The sequence below is a fragment of the Hemitrygon akajei genome, chromosome 22, assembly GCF_048418815.1.
Source record: "Hemitrygon akajei chromosome 22, sHemAka1.3, whole genome shotgun sequence".
NCBI classification, from domain to species: Eukaryota; Metazoa; Chordata; class Chondrichthyes; order Myliobatiformes; family Dasyatidae; genus Hemitrygon; species Hemitrygon akajei.
Genome location: NC_133145.1, coordinates 55,434,417 through 55,448,986, shown reverse-complemented (window position 1 = coordinate 55,448,986; position 14,570 = coordinate 55,434,417). Strand labels below are relative to the sequence as shown.

General features: G+C 41.0%; 1 protein-coding gene across 3 annotated transcripts in view; it reads right to left on the bottom strand.

Moving 5' to 3' along the window:
• The window catches only part of LOC140714750 (endonuclease V-like), a 268,236-nt gene that overhangs the window by 127,265 nt on the left and 126,401 nt on the right, over positions 1–14,570 (bottom strand). Inside the window, exon 9 of one of the 3 annotated variants that reach the window (XM_073026283.1) lies at positions 11,095–11,136. The exons of the other annotated variants lie outside the window; for them this stretch is intronic. The gene's annotated coding sequence lies outside the window, so the exon portion shown is untranslated. Of the gene's footprint in view, positions 1–11,094; positions 11,137–14,570 lie in introns of those variants that run through there. 3 annotated transcript variants of the gene reach the window in all.

Here is a 14,570-nt window from a genome sequence, read left to right as displayed (position 1 = left end):
ATGTGGGAATGCAGACATCACAGTTGTCAGTGTTACCTTTCAAGTAGCACTTATGAACAGGGCCAGCCTCAAATCTTCATGCATAACCTAAGTTAACTGCACAATTTCAGGGGTACAAACAATGACGGAATATGTGTCGTATCTTCATGATTCATCCACATATCTCTGGAGAATTCGAAGTTATGTTTTATCAAGAAGGATAATTGTCAACAACTTGAAATTTCACATAAATGAAAAAATGGCGATGCAATATTTTTGAATGACTTTGAATTAAAAGTAGTCTGTGCTAGTTTGATCACGATACCTCCATTATACATATTGTTACACTGATCCATCGCAGGCAAAGTCCTCCCCACCTTAGAGAACATCCGCAAGGAGAACTACCATAAGAAAGCTGCGTCCATCATCAAGGCCATGCTCTCTTCTCACTCCTACCTTAGATCCCACACACTGAGCTCAGGAACACTGATTACCCTTCAACCATCATGCTCCTGAATGTGTGGATAACTTCACTCAACTCATTCCACAACTTGTGAACTCATTTTCAAGGTTTCCATCTAGCTATAATTTATTTATTATGTATTTATATTTTTATTATTTTAAATTTTCACATTGGTTCTTCATTAGTCTTTATTTGTGTGTAGTTTTTCATTGGTTCTATTGCATTTCTTTATTTGCCTGTGAATGCTTGCAAGAAAATTAATCTCAAGGTAGTATATGTACTTTGATGATAACTTTACTTTGAACTTTTCTCGAAGAATGTTTTATATAATGAGCATGTCAGCAAGATATGCTTCAACAGCAATCCTGATTTGACTTTAACCAGAATGGCTGGTGTTACTGGTGATCAAGATATCCGGTGCACCTACTACAATCTTTTCAGAATTACTCTAATGTAAAGTGGCTAATGTGAGACAGTTGGATTGTCATCTGTTCTGGCAACAACAAATAAAGCTGCTGGATCAATGCCACACTAAAACAAGACAGACTTGTGAATCCTGCGCTGATGCGGGCTGCAAACAACTTCCTGGAATAAACACAAAGGCAGGCTCAATAAGGAACGTCAGAATCACCACCACAGGGCCCTGAGAGAAGGAAAAACATGGTGATGGATAACTTCACTCATCTCAGCTCTGAACTAATGCCACAATCTATGGACTCACTTTCAATGATTCTACAACCCATGTTCTCAACTATCTGTCTGTCTGTCCTTCCATCCATATCTCTCTCTCTCTATCTCACATTTTATCTCTATCTGTCTATCGATCTACTTATTTATTTATTTGCATAGTTTGTCTTTTTTGCACAGAGGATGTTTGTCAGTGGTTTGTGTGTAGTTTTTCATTAATTCTATTGCATTGCCTTGCTTTACTGGAAAATGCCTGCAAGAAAATGAATCTCAAGGTTGTATATGGTGATATATACGTACTTTGATAATAAAATTACTTTGAACGTTGATTCCCTTGAGACAATGCCTACTGACCGACAAGTGACTATCAAACGATTGCCACAGAAGGCACAACTCAACCTGCAGTCAAGTTCCTCCAAATGAGAACTGGGTTGATTTCCGTGAGCTAAGAAAGTCAGAGACATTTTAAAATTCCATGCATAGGAATTATTGACGAGTTTCCTTTCAATTGCTTCCACACACAACTACACTGGAAAGGATAGCAAGGAGTTGCATATCAGGTTTTTCTTTTACAACCTCAGGACATCGCAGATCACCTTACTGCCACTGAAGTATTTCTGAAGAGCAGGCGCTGCAGGAAACAAAACGGCTTATTTGTGCACAGCATGCTTCCAAAAATGGTATTGTGCTTTGGTGATGATCAGAACAAATGCCTGGTCCAACAGATGCCACCCCCTGGTAAGGCACTGAAGTGTTCTCCAGGGATGGAGGCCCTGAACTAAGCTTTCTTTGATGGCATGGACAATCTGTTTTGAAACAGGTCATTTCTCCAATTAGCTGCCCTGTTCCAACAATGACCTTTTATCTTTAAAATATTGACTCCAGTATCTTGCTCAAAACTTGCTCTACTGAAATTTAGATTTGTGTATGTGCTGTGTAGGTGTGTGTGTGTCTGTGTGAACACAGAAACCTACAGCACATTACAGGACCTTCGGCTCACAATGTTCTGCCAACCGCTCTAGAAACTGCCGAGATTTTCCCTACCGCATAGACCTCTATTTTTCTAAGCTTCATGTACCCATCTGAGAGTCTCTTAAGAGACCCAATTGTATCCCCCTCTGCCACCTTCACTGGCAGTGCATTCCACACACCCACCATTCTCTGTGTGAAAAACTTACCTCTGACAACCCCTTATACCTGCTTCCATGCACCTTAAAACTATGCCCCCTCAAATTATTCTGATAATGCATGGTCCCCAATCCAGGCAACATTCTTGTAAATCTCCTCTGCACTATGTGTGTGTGTGTGTGCATGAGAGAGAGAGAGAGAGAGAGAGAGAGAGAGAGAGAGAGAGAGAGAGAGAGAGAGAGAGAGAGAGAGAGAGAGTGTGTGTGTGTGTGTGTGTGTGTGTGTGTATGTGTGTGTGTGTGTGTGTGTGTGTGTGTGTGTGCATGAGTGTGCATGTGTGTGTGTGTGTGTGTGTGTGTGTGTGTGTGTGTGTGTGTGTGTGTGTGTGTGCATGAGTGTGCGTGTGTGTCACATGCACGTTATTATCATGGCTCCTGAATGTGTCAACCATAGAACTCTGGATATTCTTCTCTAGGCTGGATGAGAGTAAGGTTAAAAAATAAATAGAAAGTTAGTTTCTACTTTAAAAGTTCCATTTATCTTTATCCTCTTATGTGAGTAACACTGTGCTCTGCACAATGTTCTCTTCTGAACTTTACTGTTATTGATTTGACAGCATTGGTAAGCAGTGGGTTGAAAATGCAATCCAATAAAATCTACATTTTATCCTTTGTCCTATATTTCAGCTGTACAATGAAGCACATTTAGTTAGAGATAATAAGGTTAACATCTAATTTTAAATATTTTACTCGAATTTCCTTAACCAGGTTCTTGTACTGTCAAACTCTAGGGAATGTTTCTTTCCATAAATATGCTTTTTAAGCTCTGACAGATGACAATCAGAGGACAGTCGGCTGCTCTCAATTGCTGAACAGCAGCATCAGTTTGATCTGCTCGTCCTCTGACCCGACCATATTTCAAATTATCGTTGGTGACACATAAGTAGGCAGTTTTACTTTAAGTGCCAGAGGCCAATGCCATCCAGTTCTTTTATGATGGAATTTTAGAACTAGAATTCAATTGTTTGGTACACTACACTTAGTGGCCACTTTACTAACTACCTCCTCTGCCTAATAAAGAGGCCTCTGAGTTTATGCTCGTGGCCTTCTGCTGCTGTAGCACATCCACTTCAAGGCTCAATGTGTTTTCCAGTCAGAGATGCTCTTCTGCACAGTGCCGTTGTAATATATGGTTATTTGAGTTGCTGTTGCCCTCCTGTCAGTTTGAACAGGTATGGCCATTCCTCTCTCATTAACCATATGTTTTCACCCATGGAACTGCCACTTGCTTTTTGCATCATCCTCTGTACACTCTAGAAACTGGTGAGTAAAAATCCCTGGAGATCAGCAGTTTCTGAGATGCTCAAACCACCCAGCCTCGCTCCAACAATTATTCCCCGGTCAAAGTCACTTAGATCACATTTCTTCCTCATTCTGATGTTTGGTTTGAACAACAGCTGAACCTCTTGACCATGTCCGCATGCTTTTATGCACTGCGTCACTGCCACATGATTGGATGATTAGATATTTGCATTAATGAGCAGGTGTACAGGGGTACCTAACAAAGTGGCCACTGAGTGCATTTTAAATATTGTACAGATGAATTATCACCTTATGGTAAAAGTGCCACAATTTAAATTTTGTTTAAGGCCAACTTCTTCCAGTTCTAATGGTGACCTATCGACCTGAAAGGATAAATTTTCTCCCGTTTTGCGTTTTGCAATGAAACACTGAGACTGCAGAGCTTCTAAAGAGACAAAGAAAGACTTATTTGTCACAAATGTATGCCTTCATTTTGCATCAACGATCCTTGAGGATGTGCTGGGGGCAGCCTGCAAGTATCACATGCTTCCAGAGCCAATACAGCACGTCCACAATTCACTCACTCTAGCCCTAAGTGTACATCTTTGGAACATGGGAGGAAACCAGAGCACCCAGAGGAAACCGACATGGTCACTTGCAGTATGGACATAGTTACAAGATAAGAGGTCAATTAGTGTAAACAAAGAAGTGTAGGAATTTCTTCTCACTGGAACCTATGGAATTTTCTACTTCTTGATGGTCACAGAAGCTGGGTCAGTAGAGGTACTTAAAGAGGGAGCAGAAACTTTTTTGAAAAACAAGGGGTTGTATGAGGAGAAAAATGGAAAATAGGGTTAAGAGAGAAAATAAAGCAGCCATGATGGAATGGCAGAGCAGACTCGATGGGCCAAACGGCCTAAGTCTGCTCCCATGTGTTATGGTACAGTCCTTTCAGAGAGTGGTGGGAATCGAACCCTGGTTTGTGATGGCTGATTTTGTAAAGCAATGGCACTACCTGCTATGCTACCACGCTGCACCTCAACGGGTAACACATCCCATTGGAGACAACAGCAATCCTTGGATAGGGTGCAGTCCCCCATCCCGATCTATTACAGTGGCGGGAAGTTCAGGGATCAGGGGTCCGTCACTGACGTTCGAGAGGGAACTAAATGGGTTGGTCCATATTGCTGCACTGGGTAAGGCATGCCTCAGGAGGGCTAATAAAGTCACAATATATGAAATACTGTCATTAGTTACACTAAATCAACGCAAAATGCCATGGTAGCGTAGTGGTTAGTGCAATGCTATTGCAGCTTGGGGTTTGAGAGTTCCATCCTGGTGTCCTCTGTAAGGAGCTGGTGTGCGTGGGTTCTCCCCGGGTGCTCCAGTTTCCTCCAACAGTCCAAAGACGGCCAGGTAGGTTAATTAGTTATTGTAAGTTGTCCCACCGGTTTAAATTGGGGTTGTTATGGGTTGCTGGGCAGCGTGGTTCAGAAGGCCAGAAGGGCCTATTCTGCACTGCTTTGCTAAATAGAAATAAAAATAAAATACATAATGGCATCAATCAGAATTAATTCATTTTCATCGACTTTTGTGTCAGCAGTGCGGTGCAAAGTCATATAATTACTATAAATGACAAAATTAAGTAAATAATGGAAAAATGGGACCGGCAAGGCAGTGTTCATGGATACAAGGCCCATTCAGAAATCTGATGGAGGTGCGGCAGAGTCTGGTTCTGAGAGTTTTCAGGCTCCTGTACCCTGTAGTGAGAAAAGGGCATGTCTCAGGCGATGAGGTTGCTTCGTGATGGATGATTCAGGGAGCCTCAATCAGGATTCTTCTGCTATTTCCCTTAGCAAGGGAGATCTTCAGTGCAAGGCAGTTCAAATCCAACAATGGATATGACTTACAATGTGCTCATTCTATTGAGAAAGCCCACACACCCTCCATTGCAGGCATTCAGAAAAATCCTGGAATAGATAAGTAACCTCTATTGAGCCTCCTCAACTCCTTCACTGATTGTTAAGCTCAAAGTAAATTTATTATGACAAGTTTGTGTACGTCATCATGTTCATTTACTGGCAGGCATTCACAATAGAACAGAAAGATACAAGCCAATCAATGAAAAGCTTACCACAAAGACTGACAAACAACCAAGGTGCAAAAGAAGACAAATTGAATTTTTTTAAAAAAGTAACAATAATATTTAAGTACACCACAGTTAGTGTGACACTATTACAGCTCGGGGCGTCAGAGTCAGAGTTCAATTCCGATACTGTCTGTAAGGAGTTTTTATGTCCTTTCCTTGAAACACGTGGGTTGCCTCCAGGCGATGCAGCTCCCTCTCACAGTCCAAAGATGTACCAATTAGTAGGTTAATTGGTCATTGTAAATTCTCCTGTGATTAGGGCTAGGGTTAAATAGGCGGGATGTGGGTGGTGCGGGTTGTTAGGCCGGAAGGGTTCCATGTTGTACTTCCAAATAAATAAAATACATAAATAAAAGTCACAGCCATAAACATGTGTTACTGTGAATGATTGCTATTCTGAACAAGACTCCAGAAATAGAATAACACCAGATGGCAACTTATTTACCATTTGAGATTCAACTAATCCCCGTGATCTCTATTGTGCCACTTTCTATCAGGAGATTGCTCTGGGAATTTCAGTTTGCAGTGCAGAGGCATAAATGAACAGGCATAACTCCTGCATCTTGGAGATGTTTGGCTGTGCAGTCATCCAAAGTGTATCCTCACACATTCAACCATAAAGCATCCTTGCAATCAAACCATTCCAGCTGTCCCACCTAAGGCCCTTTATATGAAATAAAGGTACAGGTTTTAGTCATTTGCAATTGAACCAAGACTTAGTCCTCATTGAAAATCAGGCAATGCTCAACAAGTTAGGCAGCATCTGTGGAAAGAGAACCAGGTTAATCTTTCAGTTCCATGAACTGGAAAGTACAAATTGAGAGTATTTTACCATTATGTAGTTTTATTTAGCTATATACATGTGTATGACAGAATGATAATGAACTTGCAAGATGATAATTGCTATGTTTAATATTTAAAATAAGTACAAGAGGCAAACTACTTTTCAATTACATTGGTGACATCAAGGGCTGACTGAGGACTCTGATTAATTTATTCCTTATGTAAGAAAGTGAGAGTAACAGAGCCATTAACTTGTCAGAAGTGTTACACCTGTCTAACTCTGACCAACTAAACTCCAGTGTGGCCAGTTTCTAACACTACAACTATTATACCTCTGGAAAGCTTCCCACTATTCAGGACATTTACAGAGACAGGTGTGTAAAAAGGGCCCGAAGGATCATTGAGACCTGGGTCACTCCAACCACAAACTATTCCAGCTGCCACCATCTGGGAAACGGTACTGCAGCATAAAAGCCAGGACCAATAGGCTCTGGGACAGCTTCTTCCACCAGGCCATCAGACTGATTAATTTATGCTGACACAATTGTATTTCTATGCTATATTGACTGTCCTGCCGTACATACTATTTATTACAACTTACTAAAATTTGCATATTGCACATTTAGACGGAGATGCAACGTAAAGATTTTTACTCCTCATGTATGTGAAGGATATAAGTAATAAAGTTCATTCAATTCAATTCAATTCAATTTGTTACGAGGGGCAATAGGAACAGTGAATCAGTCAGTGACAGCAGGTAGAAATGTGGAGAGTGAAGTTATTCCCTCTGGTTTAATACCCTTCAATTATCAGGCTCTTGAACTTCACTCAACTTCACTCGCCCCATCACTAAACTGGTGCCGTAACCTATGGACTCACTTCAATGTCTCTCCATTTTATGCTCTCGATATTTATTGTTTGTTTGTTTGTTTGTTTATTTATTTTTCTTTTGTATTTGCATAGTTTGTTGCGTCTTGCATGTTGGTTATTTGTCCATCCTGTTGGGTGCAGTTTTTCATTGATTCTATTGTGTTTCTTGGATTTACTGTGAATGCCAACAAGAAAACAAGGTTGTATTTGGTGAAATATATGTACTTTGATAATAAACTTACTCTGAACTTGGAACTTTGAAGGTGCAGTGTCCATAACTGAAAACTGTCCTTCAAACCGTTTGCTTCTGAAGGCATGACAAATTCATCACAGAAGCTGAATGATGTACAGTTGCTCAGTTATGCCACTCCTCCTTTCTATGCAAAACATAAAACTAATTGAAAGATAAGCACAGGAGAATGTGTCTTAGTTTCGTTTTTACTTTAAGCGAGGCATGCACTTATAACATGGTAGCGTAATGACATTCACGTACTTTTACATATAACCCATAATGAATTATGTAAACAACAAAGAATGCTCAATCAAACAATATATTTACAATATTACTCAAATATTAAACACACAACATTCCTCCCTGCTTAGCTAAAACTCCAACTCAATATAGAAAGCATCTCAACATATATTTACAGTACACTCTATAATTCAACTACTATATAGACATCCACAGCACAGTCAATTTTAAATGATCCGGTTCAGGCCTGAAGATTTAATTGGGGAGACCCTCTGCTTGGCAGTGAGACTTGCGGCTGTGAAACCAATTTCAGGTTCTGCAGCCTCTACCGTGGTGGTTGTAAGAGTTGAATCTGAGACAGCAGGAAGAGGTTCTGAAGGTGGTAGCCAACTTTCTTCTCTAACAATTGCCTCTGCTCTCCTCAACCAATCAACGTGTTGTCTCCCAATGACATCAGACGCAAATCCACTGTGAAGGAGAACGGCCCAGTCCTGTCCTTAATCCTTCCCAGTACTGACTTTTGATCACCTCTGTAGTCCCTCACCAGCAATGCTTGTCCTGGGGTGAAACATTGATCCTCATTGATTGAGGAGCCCTCAATTTGTCTCAGCTAGTTGTCCTGCATCCTCCTTCTGAGTTTGATTTTGAGTAGATCGAAGCGTGAATGCAAGGGACAACCCAGGAACAGTACAGCCGGTGAGTTGTTGCTTGTGTCGTATGCTGCATTACAGTATGCAAGGAGGAAATTGGCGAGCTTTTGATCCGGTGTTAGTGTAGTGTGTTATACTGACATTGTTCACAGTGTGTTCTTTAGACTCGGGATGGGACAAATCTTTTTGCCAAGCCAGTGGTACAGTGCAGATGTAAAATGTCTTACTCCATTCATTTTCAGAAATGACTGAAACAATCTGTGGTCCATTGTTACTGACTGAGTGTTCTGGAACACCAGTCAATGTGAAGAGACTTCTCAATACATCTATGGTGTGTGAGGATGTACTGGAGGCTATTGGGAACACTATTGTCCACTTTGTAGCTGCATCCATCCACTACGGCCTGGAAATTTGTGCCCATGAATGGTCCGACAAAATCCACATGAATCCTCTGCCAGAGCAATGCAGGCCATTCCCAGGGATGGCAAGGTGTTGCTCTTGGCATCAACAGGCAGTATTGGCATCCCAAACAATACACGGCAAGCTGTTCGATCTACTGATCTATCCCAGGTCACCAGATGAAGCTTCAACCCAATGCTTTCATTTTGACCATGTCTCAATGACTGGTATATCATCCGTCCAACACTTTAGCTCTCTGCTTGGATGGTGCACCAACTCTCAAGCCCCACATAAGGCAACCTCTGTCAAGGGCAAGTTTATCCCAGCACAGGTAAAAATGGAGGAACTGAGATTTTTATTGCACATTCCAGCCATTTTGGGTTGCCATTTAGACCTGAGGCAATGTGAGTTCTTTTCTGGTTTTCCTTTGGAACATCTCCCCTGTAATAGGGAGACTTTCCATTTGCTCTAGGGAGAAGGCATCAAGAGGAATGTCCTTTTTTGCAAGTTTTTGAGATATTTCCTTTTCCAAGGGTGAACAGGACAATCCATCAGTATTTCCATAATTAGTTGTTATCTTGAATTTGATCTTGTAATCATGCCCACCAAGAAACAGAGCCCATCACTTCTGTGCTACAACTGTTAGTGGAACACCCTTCCATGGATTGAAAATGGACTCCAGCAGTTGATGATCAATAATAAGGATAAACTCTCTCCCATACATTGAAACGCTTTACATCCCTAACCAGACTCAAGGCCTCTCTGTCAATCTGTGCACAATATTTTTTCTGCAGCGGTAAGGCAACATGATGCAAAGTCTATGGGGCATTCTCTTCCATCACCTATACCATAAGGCAAGGTGTCACAGGTAAGCTTCATTGGATGACGTGGATCATAATGTTTGAGTACAGTCTCTGATATAACCATTTCCTTTACCCTTTTGAAAGCCACCCCACACTGCTTTGTCCATTGCCATGTCTTCCCAATCTAGTAATGAGTTCAAGGGGTGGAGCACAGTAGCCAGGTTTGGCAAGAACCTGTTATAGTAATTGACAACTCCTAAAAAAAAGACCGCAACTGTGACACATCCTTTGGCCTTGAGACGTTCGCCACTGCTTGAATTTTTTTCAACTTACTTATGTAATCCTTGTGCATCAGTGGTATGACCACAGTAAGTGATGCTGGGTTTAAAGAACTCACATACAGACAGACATGCTTTATTGATCCTGAGGGAAATTGGGTTTCGTTATAGCCGCACCAACCAAGAATAGTGAAGAAATATAGCAATATAAAACCATAAATAATTAAATAATAATAAGTTAATCATGCCAAGTGGAAATAAGTCCAGGAACAACCTATTGGCTCAGGGTGTCTGACACTCCGAGGGAGGAGTTGTAAAGTTTGATGGCCACAGGTAGGAATGACTTCCTATAACGCTCAGTGTTACATCTCTACATGTGCTGCATCATACTCTGAGCCCATAATCTTCTAATCTTTTTAACACTGTCTTGAGATTTTGGAGTTGTTCCTTATCATCCTTACCGATAACAATGGTGTCATCCAGGTAGCACTGAGTTCCTGGAAATACCTATTCATGTTCAGGACATTCAATAATCTTCAGTGAACTGCCTGAACACCATCAGCTGTATTCATTGGAATCCCACTCATTCTACTGGATGTGTGCAGCCTGCCACCTCTTGGTTCAATGTGGCTTTACACAATGAGGAAATATTCAGTGAGGTAGTCTGGTCTCAGTTTACAAGTGGCCAATATCAATATGAGCAAACTGGCTCACTGTTACACCTTCGTGCAGAAAATCCAACCTTCGAGTTGGATCACAGTGTTTACTTCTAGCTTCAAAAGAGGCGCTCAAACCCCATTTCACCAAGTGTGATAACGTCTCTTGCCCACTGCAGTATTTATAGGCCCCCCCCCCCCTAAACCATTTCCACTGATATGTTTGAAGATTCACTGTATCCATCACAGGACTGCTCTCAAAGTTAGTGAGTTGGTGAGAGTGTGTAAACAATGAGATGAGTGCCAAATTGGAGGCTTACATCTTTTATTACATTTGGAAATATTGCTCTCGGAAGAATCGGGTGTTCTGTTGTTTTGTCTATTCAGCAGTTTTCCAGAAAGCAATACCTCTGTAATCATAAGGGATGATACTGGAAAGCTGTGAACAGAGCTCTCACTATTCCTATTTATTGCTCAAACACAACAGTGATGGATTGAAACAGATTTCTGGTTTGAGTCTGCAAAAAACATAATAAAGAAAATAGATTATATACTAGAAATTAAAGGATAAGGAAAGCCTAGAGGGAACAGTTTCATACTAAGTCCTCCTACATCTATATAATTTAAAATAAAATTGAGCAATGTGTTTCCTGCCCACGAAGCTCTGACATTCGGAATTCTTTTAACGTTGATAGACCATGCTGAGTTAAGGAGGAAGGGTTAAAGAGCACTCAGGAAAAGCTCCACAGAATTAATTGGAAGTTCAGTGATTTGGACTAGCATGACAGACCTAAACCAGATGAAGCATTGTTAACCTATCCTTTTCAGAAGTCGTCATTTAATTTCCTTCAGGGGATGTAGCTCAGTGGAAGAGTGCTTGCTTTGTATGGATAAGATCCTGAGTTCAATGCCTGGCACCTCCACACTATGACCATGAGTTTTAGAGGCGGCACGGTAGGGTAGCAGTGGGCATTATACAATTACAGCGCCGGAGACCTGGGTTTAATTCCGCCATTGTTTTTAAGGAATTTGTGCGTTCTCCCCGTGATCGTGTGGGTTTCCTCTGGGTGCACTGGTTTCCTCCCACATTCCAAAGATCTACTGGTTAGTAGGTTAATGGGCGTAATTAGGCAGTATGAGCTTATTGGGCTGGAAAGACTGGTTACCATGCTGTATCTCTAAATAAAAAACAAAATACATTTTCAGGTTACAAACCAGCTTTGAAGAAACAATTATTCAAACATAATGCAAAGATAATGCTTTTTTTCTTTTTTAATTAACTTTTTGTAACTTGCAGTAATTTCTTGATATACAGTTGCCACAGCACAACAAATTTCATGAGTTATGCTGGTGATAATAATTCTGATCCTGTATCCTCATCTCCTGTCCGCTGCTGTTTCCAAGTGCTTCTCCCCTCAAGGAAGTGCCAGTTAGCAGGAGAATGGGAGAATGGGGTTTCCAGTTATACCTTGTCTCTTTCAGCAAAGGAACAAATTCTTGACCCATTGATGAGGGGCTCCACTCTAAAACTAGGCCTAATCCATCTTGCTGTGGCTGTACTTCCAGATAGTTAACAACATTGGTGGAATTTAACTTGTTTGTGGTTGAAAGTGGGAAAACAGCCCAGATCTTTCAAAGAAGCTTTATTTTCCTTGTAGTCTCAAAGAGGACTCCTGCCCAAAAGCACACTTAATCCCCTAAGGAAGGACAACTGTCAACAGAATACAAGGCAAAATGTTGTTGGCAGTCAGTGCTTCCTTTAGTTCTCACAATTTACTGATCGGTTCTTTTCCTGTCTTCCTCTGTTTAATCTGTCTCTGCCTTACTCAATAACCCTGGCAGGCGATCTCCTTGGAATTCGAGGCCTAGTGTTCAATGATTGGTAGGTCCTGGGGCTAAAGCCGATGCCCAAGGGTCAAATTGTTGGTTGTTAATGCAAATGACCCATTTCACTCTAAGCTTCGATGTGCACGTGGCCAGAGCCCTAAGTCTATGAATCTCTGCAAGTCTGCCGGGGTAGCTGAAGGCCCAATGCTTGCAATTCCGTTCAAATCTGAGACCACTTAGAGACGACGAAGACAGCTTGTTCAGGGGTTACTGGGTTGTGCATAAGCATGGGTAGGAGGAAGGGATGAGGCTTGTTTTGCCGTTGTTATTTTTTTCCCCAAGATTCAAGATCATTTAATGTCATTTTCAGTACAGGTGACTCTGACAGAAAATGAGAAAGTAGTGGTGGTCTGTTGTTCTGCTGAGCATTGTGGGCATGCTAATTTAAGCGCAGAATGTGTGGTGACTCTTGCGGCTGCCACTAGCACACCTTCAGGTGTGTTAGTTGTTAACACAAATGACACAGTTTACTGTATGTTTCAATATACACGCAATAAGTAAATTTGATTCTTGATTCTTGAGTTACAGAGATTCCTTGATATACTGAAAGCATATGTAAACAATAAGGAATGGCCCAGGCAGAGTTCTGCCAGTTTACTTTGCTGATGTGGTTTGGTGTGGACATCAGGATGCATTACGACCAGCCTTGAGGCATAACAACTTCAATGGCATTCACTGCCATCGTGAAAGTCCTTTAAAAATATTAACCATTACTCTTTACAAAAGTATTGATAGAATTTTCTTTGCAAAAATATTGATGGTTCATAAATGAAAATTAGTTGATTCTGAAATAGTTGTAAAATGATATGGTCCGTTATTCACTACAGGAAAGAATGAATGCCAGAGGGGCTTTTGACATCACAGGCAGCCTCGACAACTGACAGACTGGTCTGGTGTTCCTCAGAACCAGGCTACATTTATAACCATCGACATTTCTCATACTTTTTAATGCTGACCAGGACGACAGACATTGAAACATTAATATTTAATTAACGTTTGATTATGATACGCAAAGGAATTTTCCATCTAAAATATTCACCATGCTCCACCCCATAATCCTTCAATTAGTGATAGTAACAGTCTGGTGTAAGCCTTAATTATGCATCTGTCAATACAGGCTCCCAGCCTACAGAATTAGAACACTGCAATCAAAGGTACACAACATGGAAATCAGCCTTTCAGCCCATCGAGTTGCAACCACTCATCAACCACCCACTTACACCAATTCTACATTAATCCCTATTTTTCACCCTTTCCAAAATTCTCATAAACCTTACAAGTGCTCCCACTTACCCATAAACCGAGGAGAATCTACACTGGCCAATTAAATTGCCAACTCATACATAAGCCCATAAGATATAGAAGCAAAATTAGGCCATTCAGTCCATCAAGTCTGCTCCACCATTCAGTTATGGATTATTTATTTTCCCACTCAAGCCCCATTATCCTGCCTTCTCATAATCTATGAAGTCCTTTCTGATTAAGAATCTATCAATCTCTGCTTTATATATACCCAATGACTCTAGAGCCATCGGTGCCAATGAATCCCACAGATTCACAACACCTAGCTAAAGAAATTCCTCCTCTTCTCTGTTCCAAGAGGGTGTCCTTGTATCCTTGAGTTCTATACTCTCCCAATATAGGAAACATCCACCCCCCAAGTCCACTCTATCTGGGCCTTTCAAGATTCAACAGGTTTCAATGAGATCCCTCCTTATCCTTCTAAACTCCAGCGAGTACAGGACCAAAGCTATCAAATGTTCCTCATGTGTTAATGCTTGATACAAAAGCCTGAAAGCTCATACCACCAGGCTCAAGGACCGCTTCTATCCCTCTGTTATAAGACTATTAAATAGTTCCGTGGTATGATAAGATGGATTCTGAACCTCACAAATTACCTCATTATAATCTTGCACCTTATCAGATTCAGAATCAGGTTTATTATCACTGGTGTGTGTCAGAAAATTTGTTAACTTAGCAGCAACAGCACAAAGCAATACATGATAATACAGAAAGAATAAATAAATAGATCAGTTTCAGTAAGTATATATATGTATATTAAATT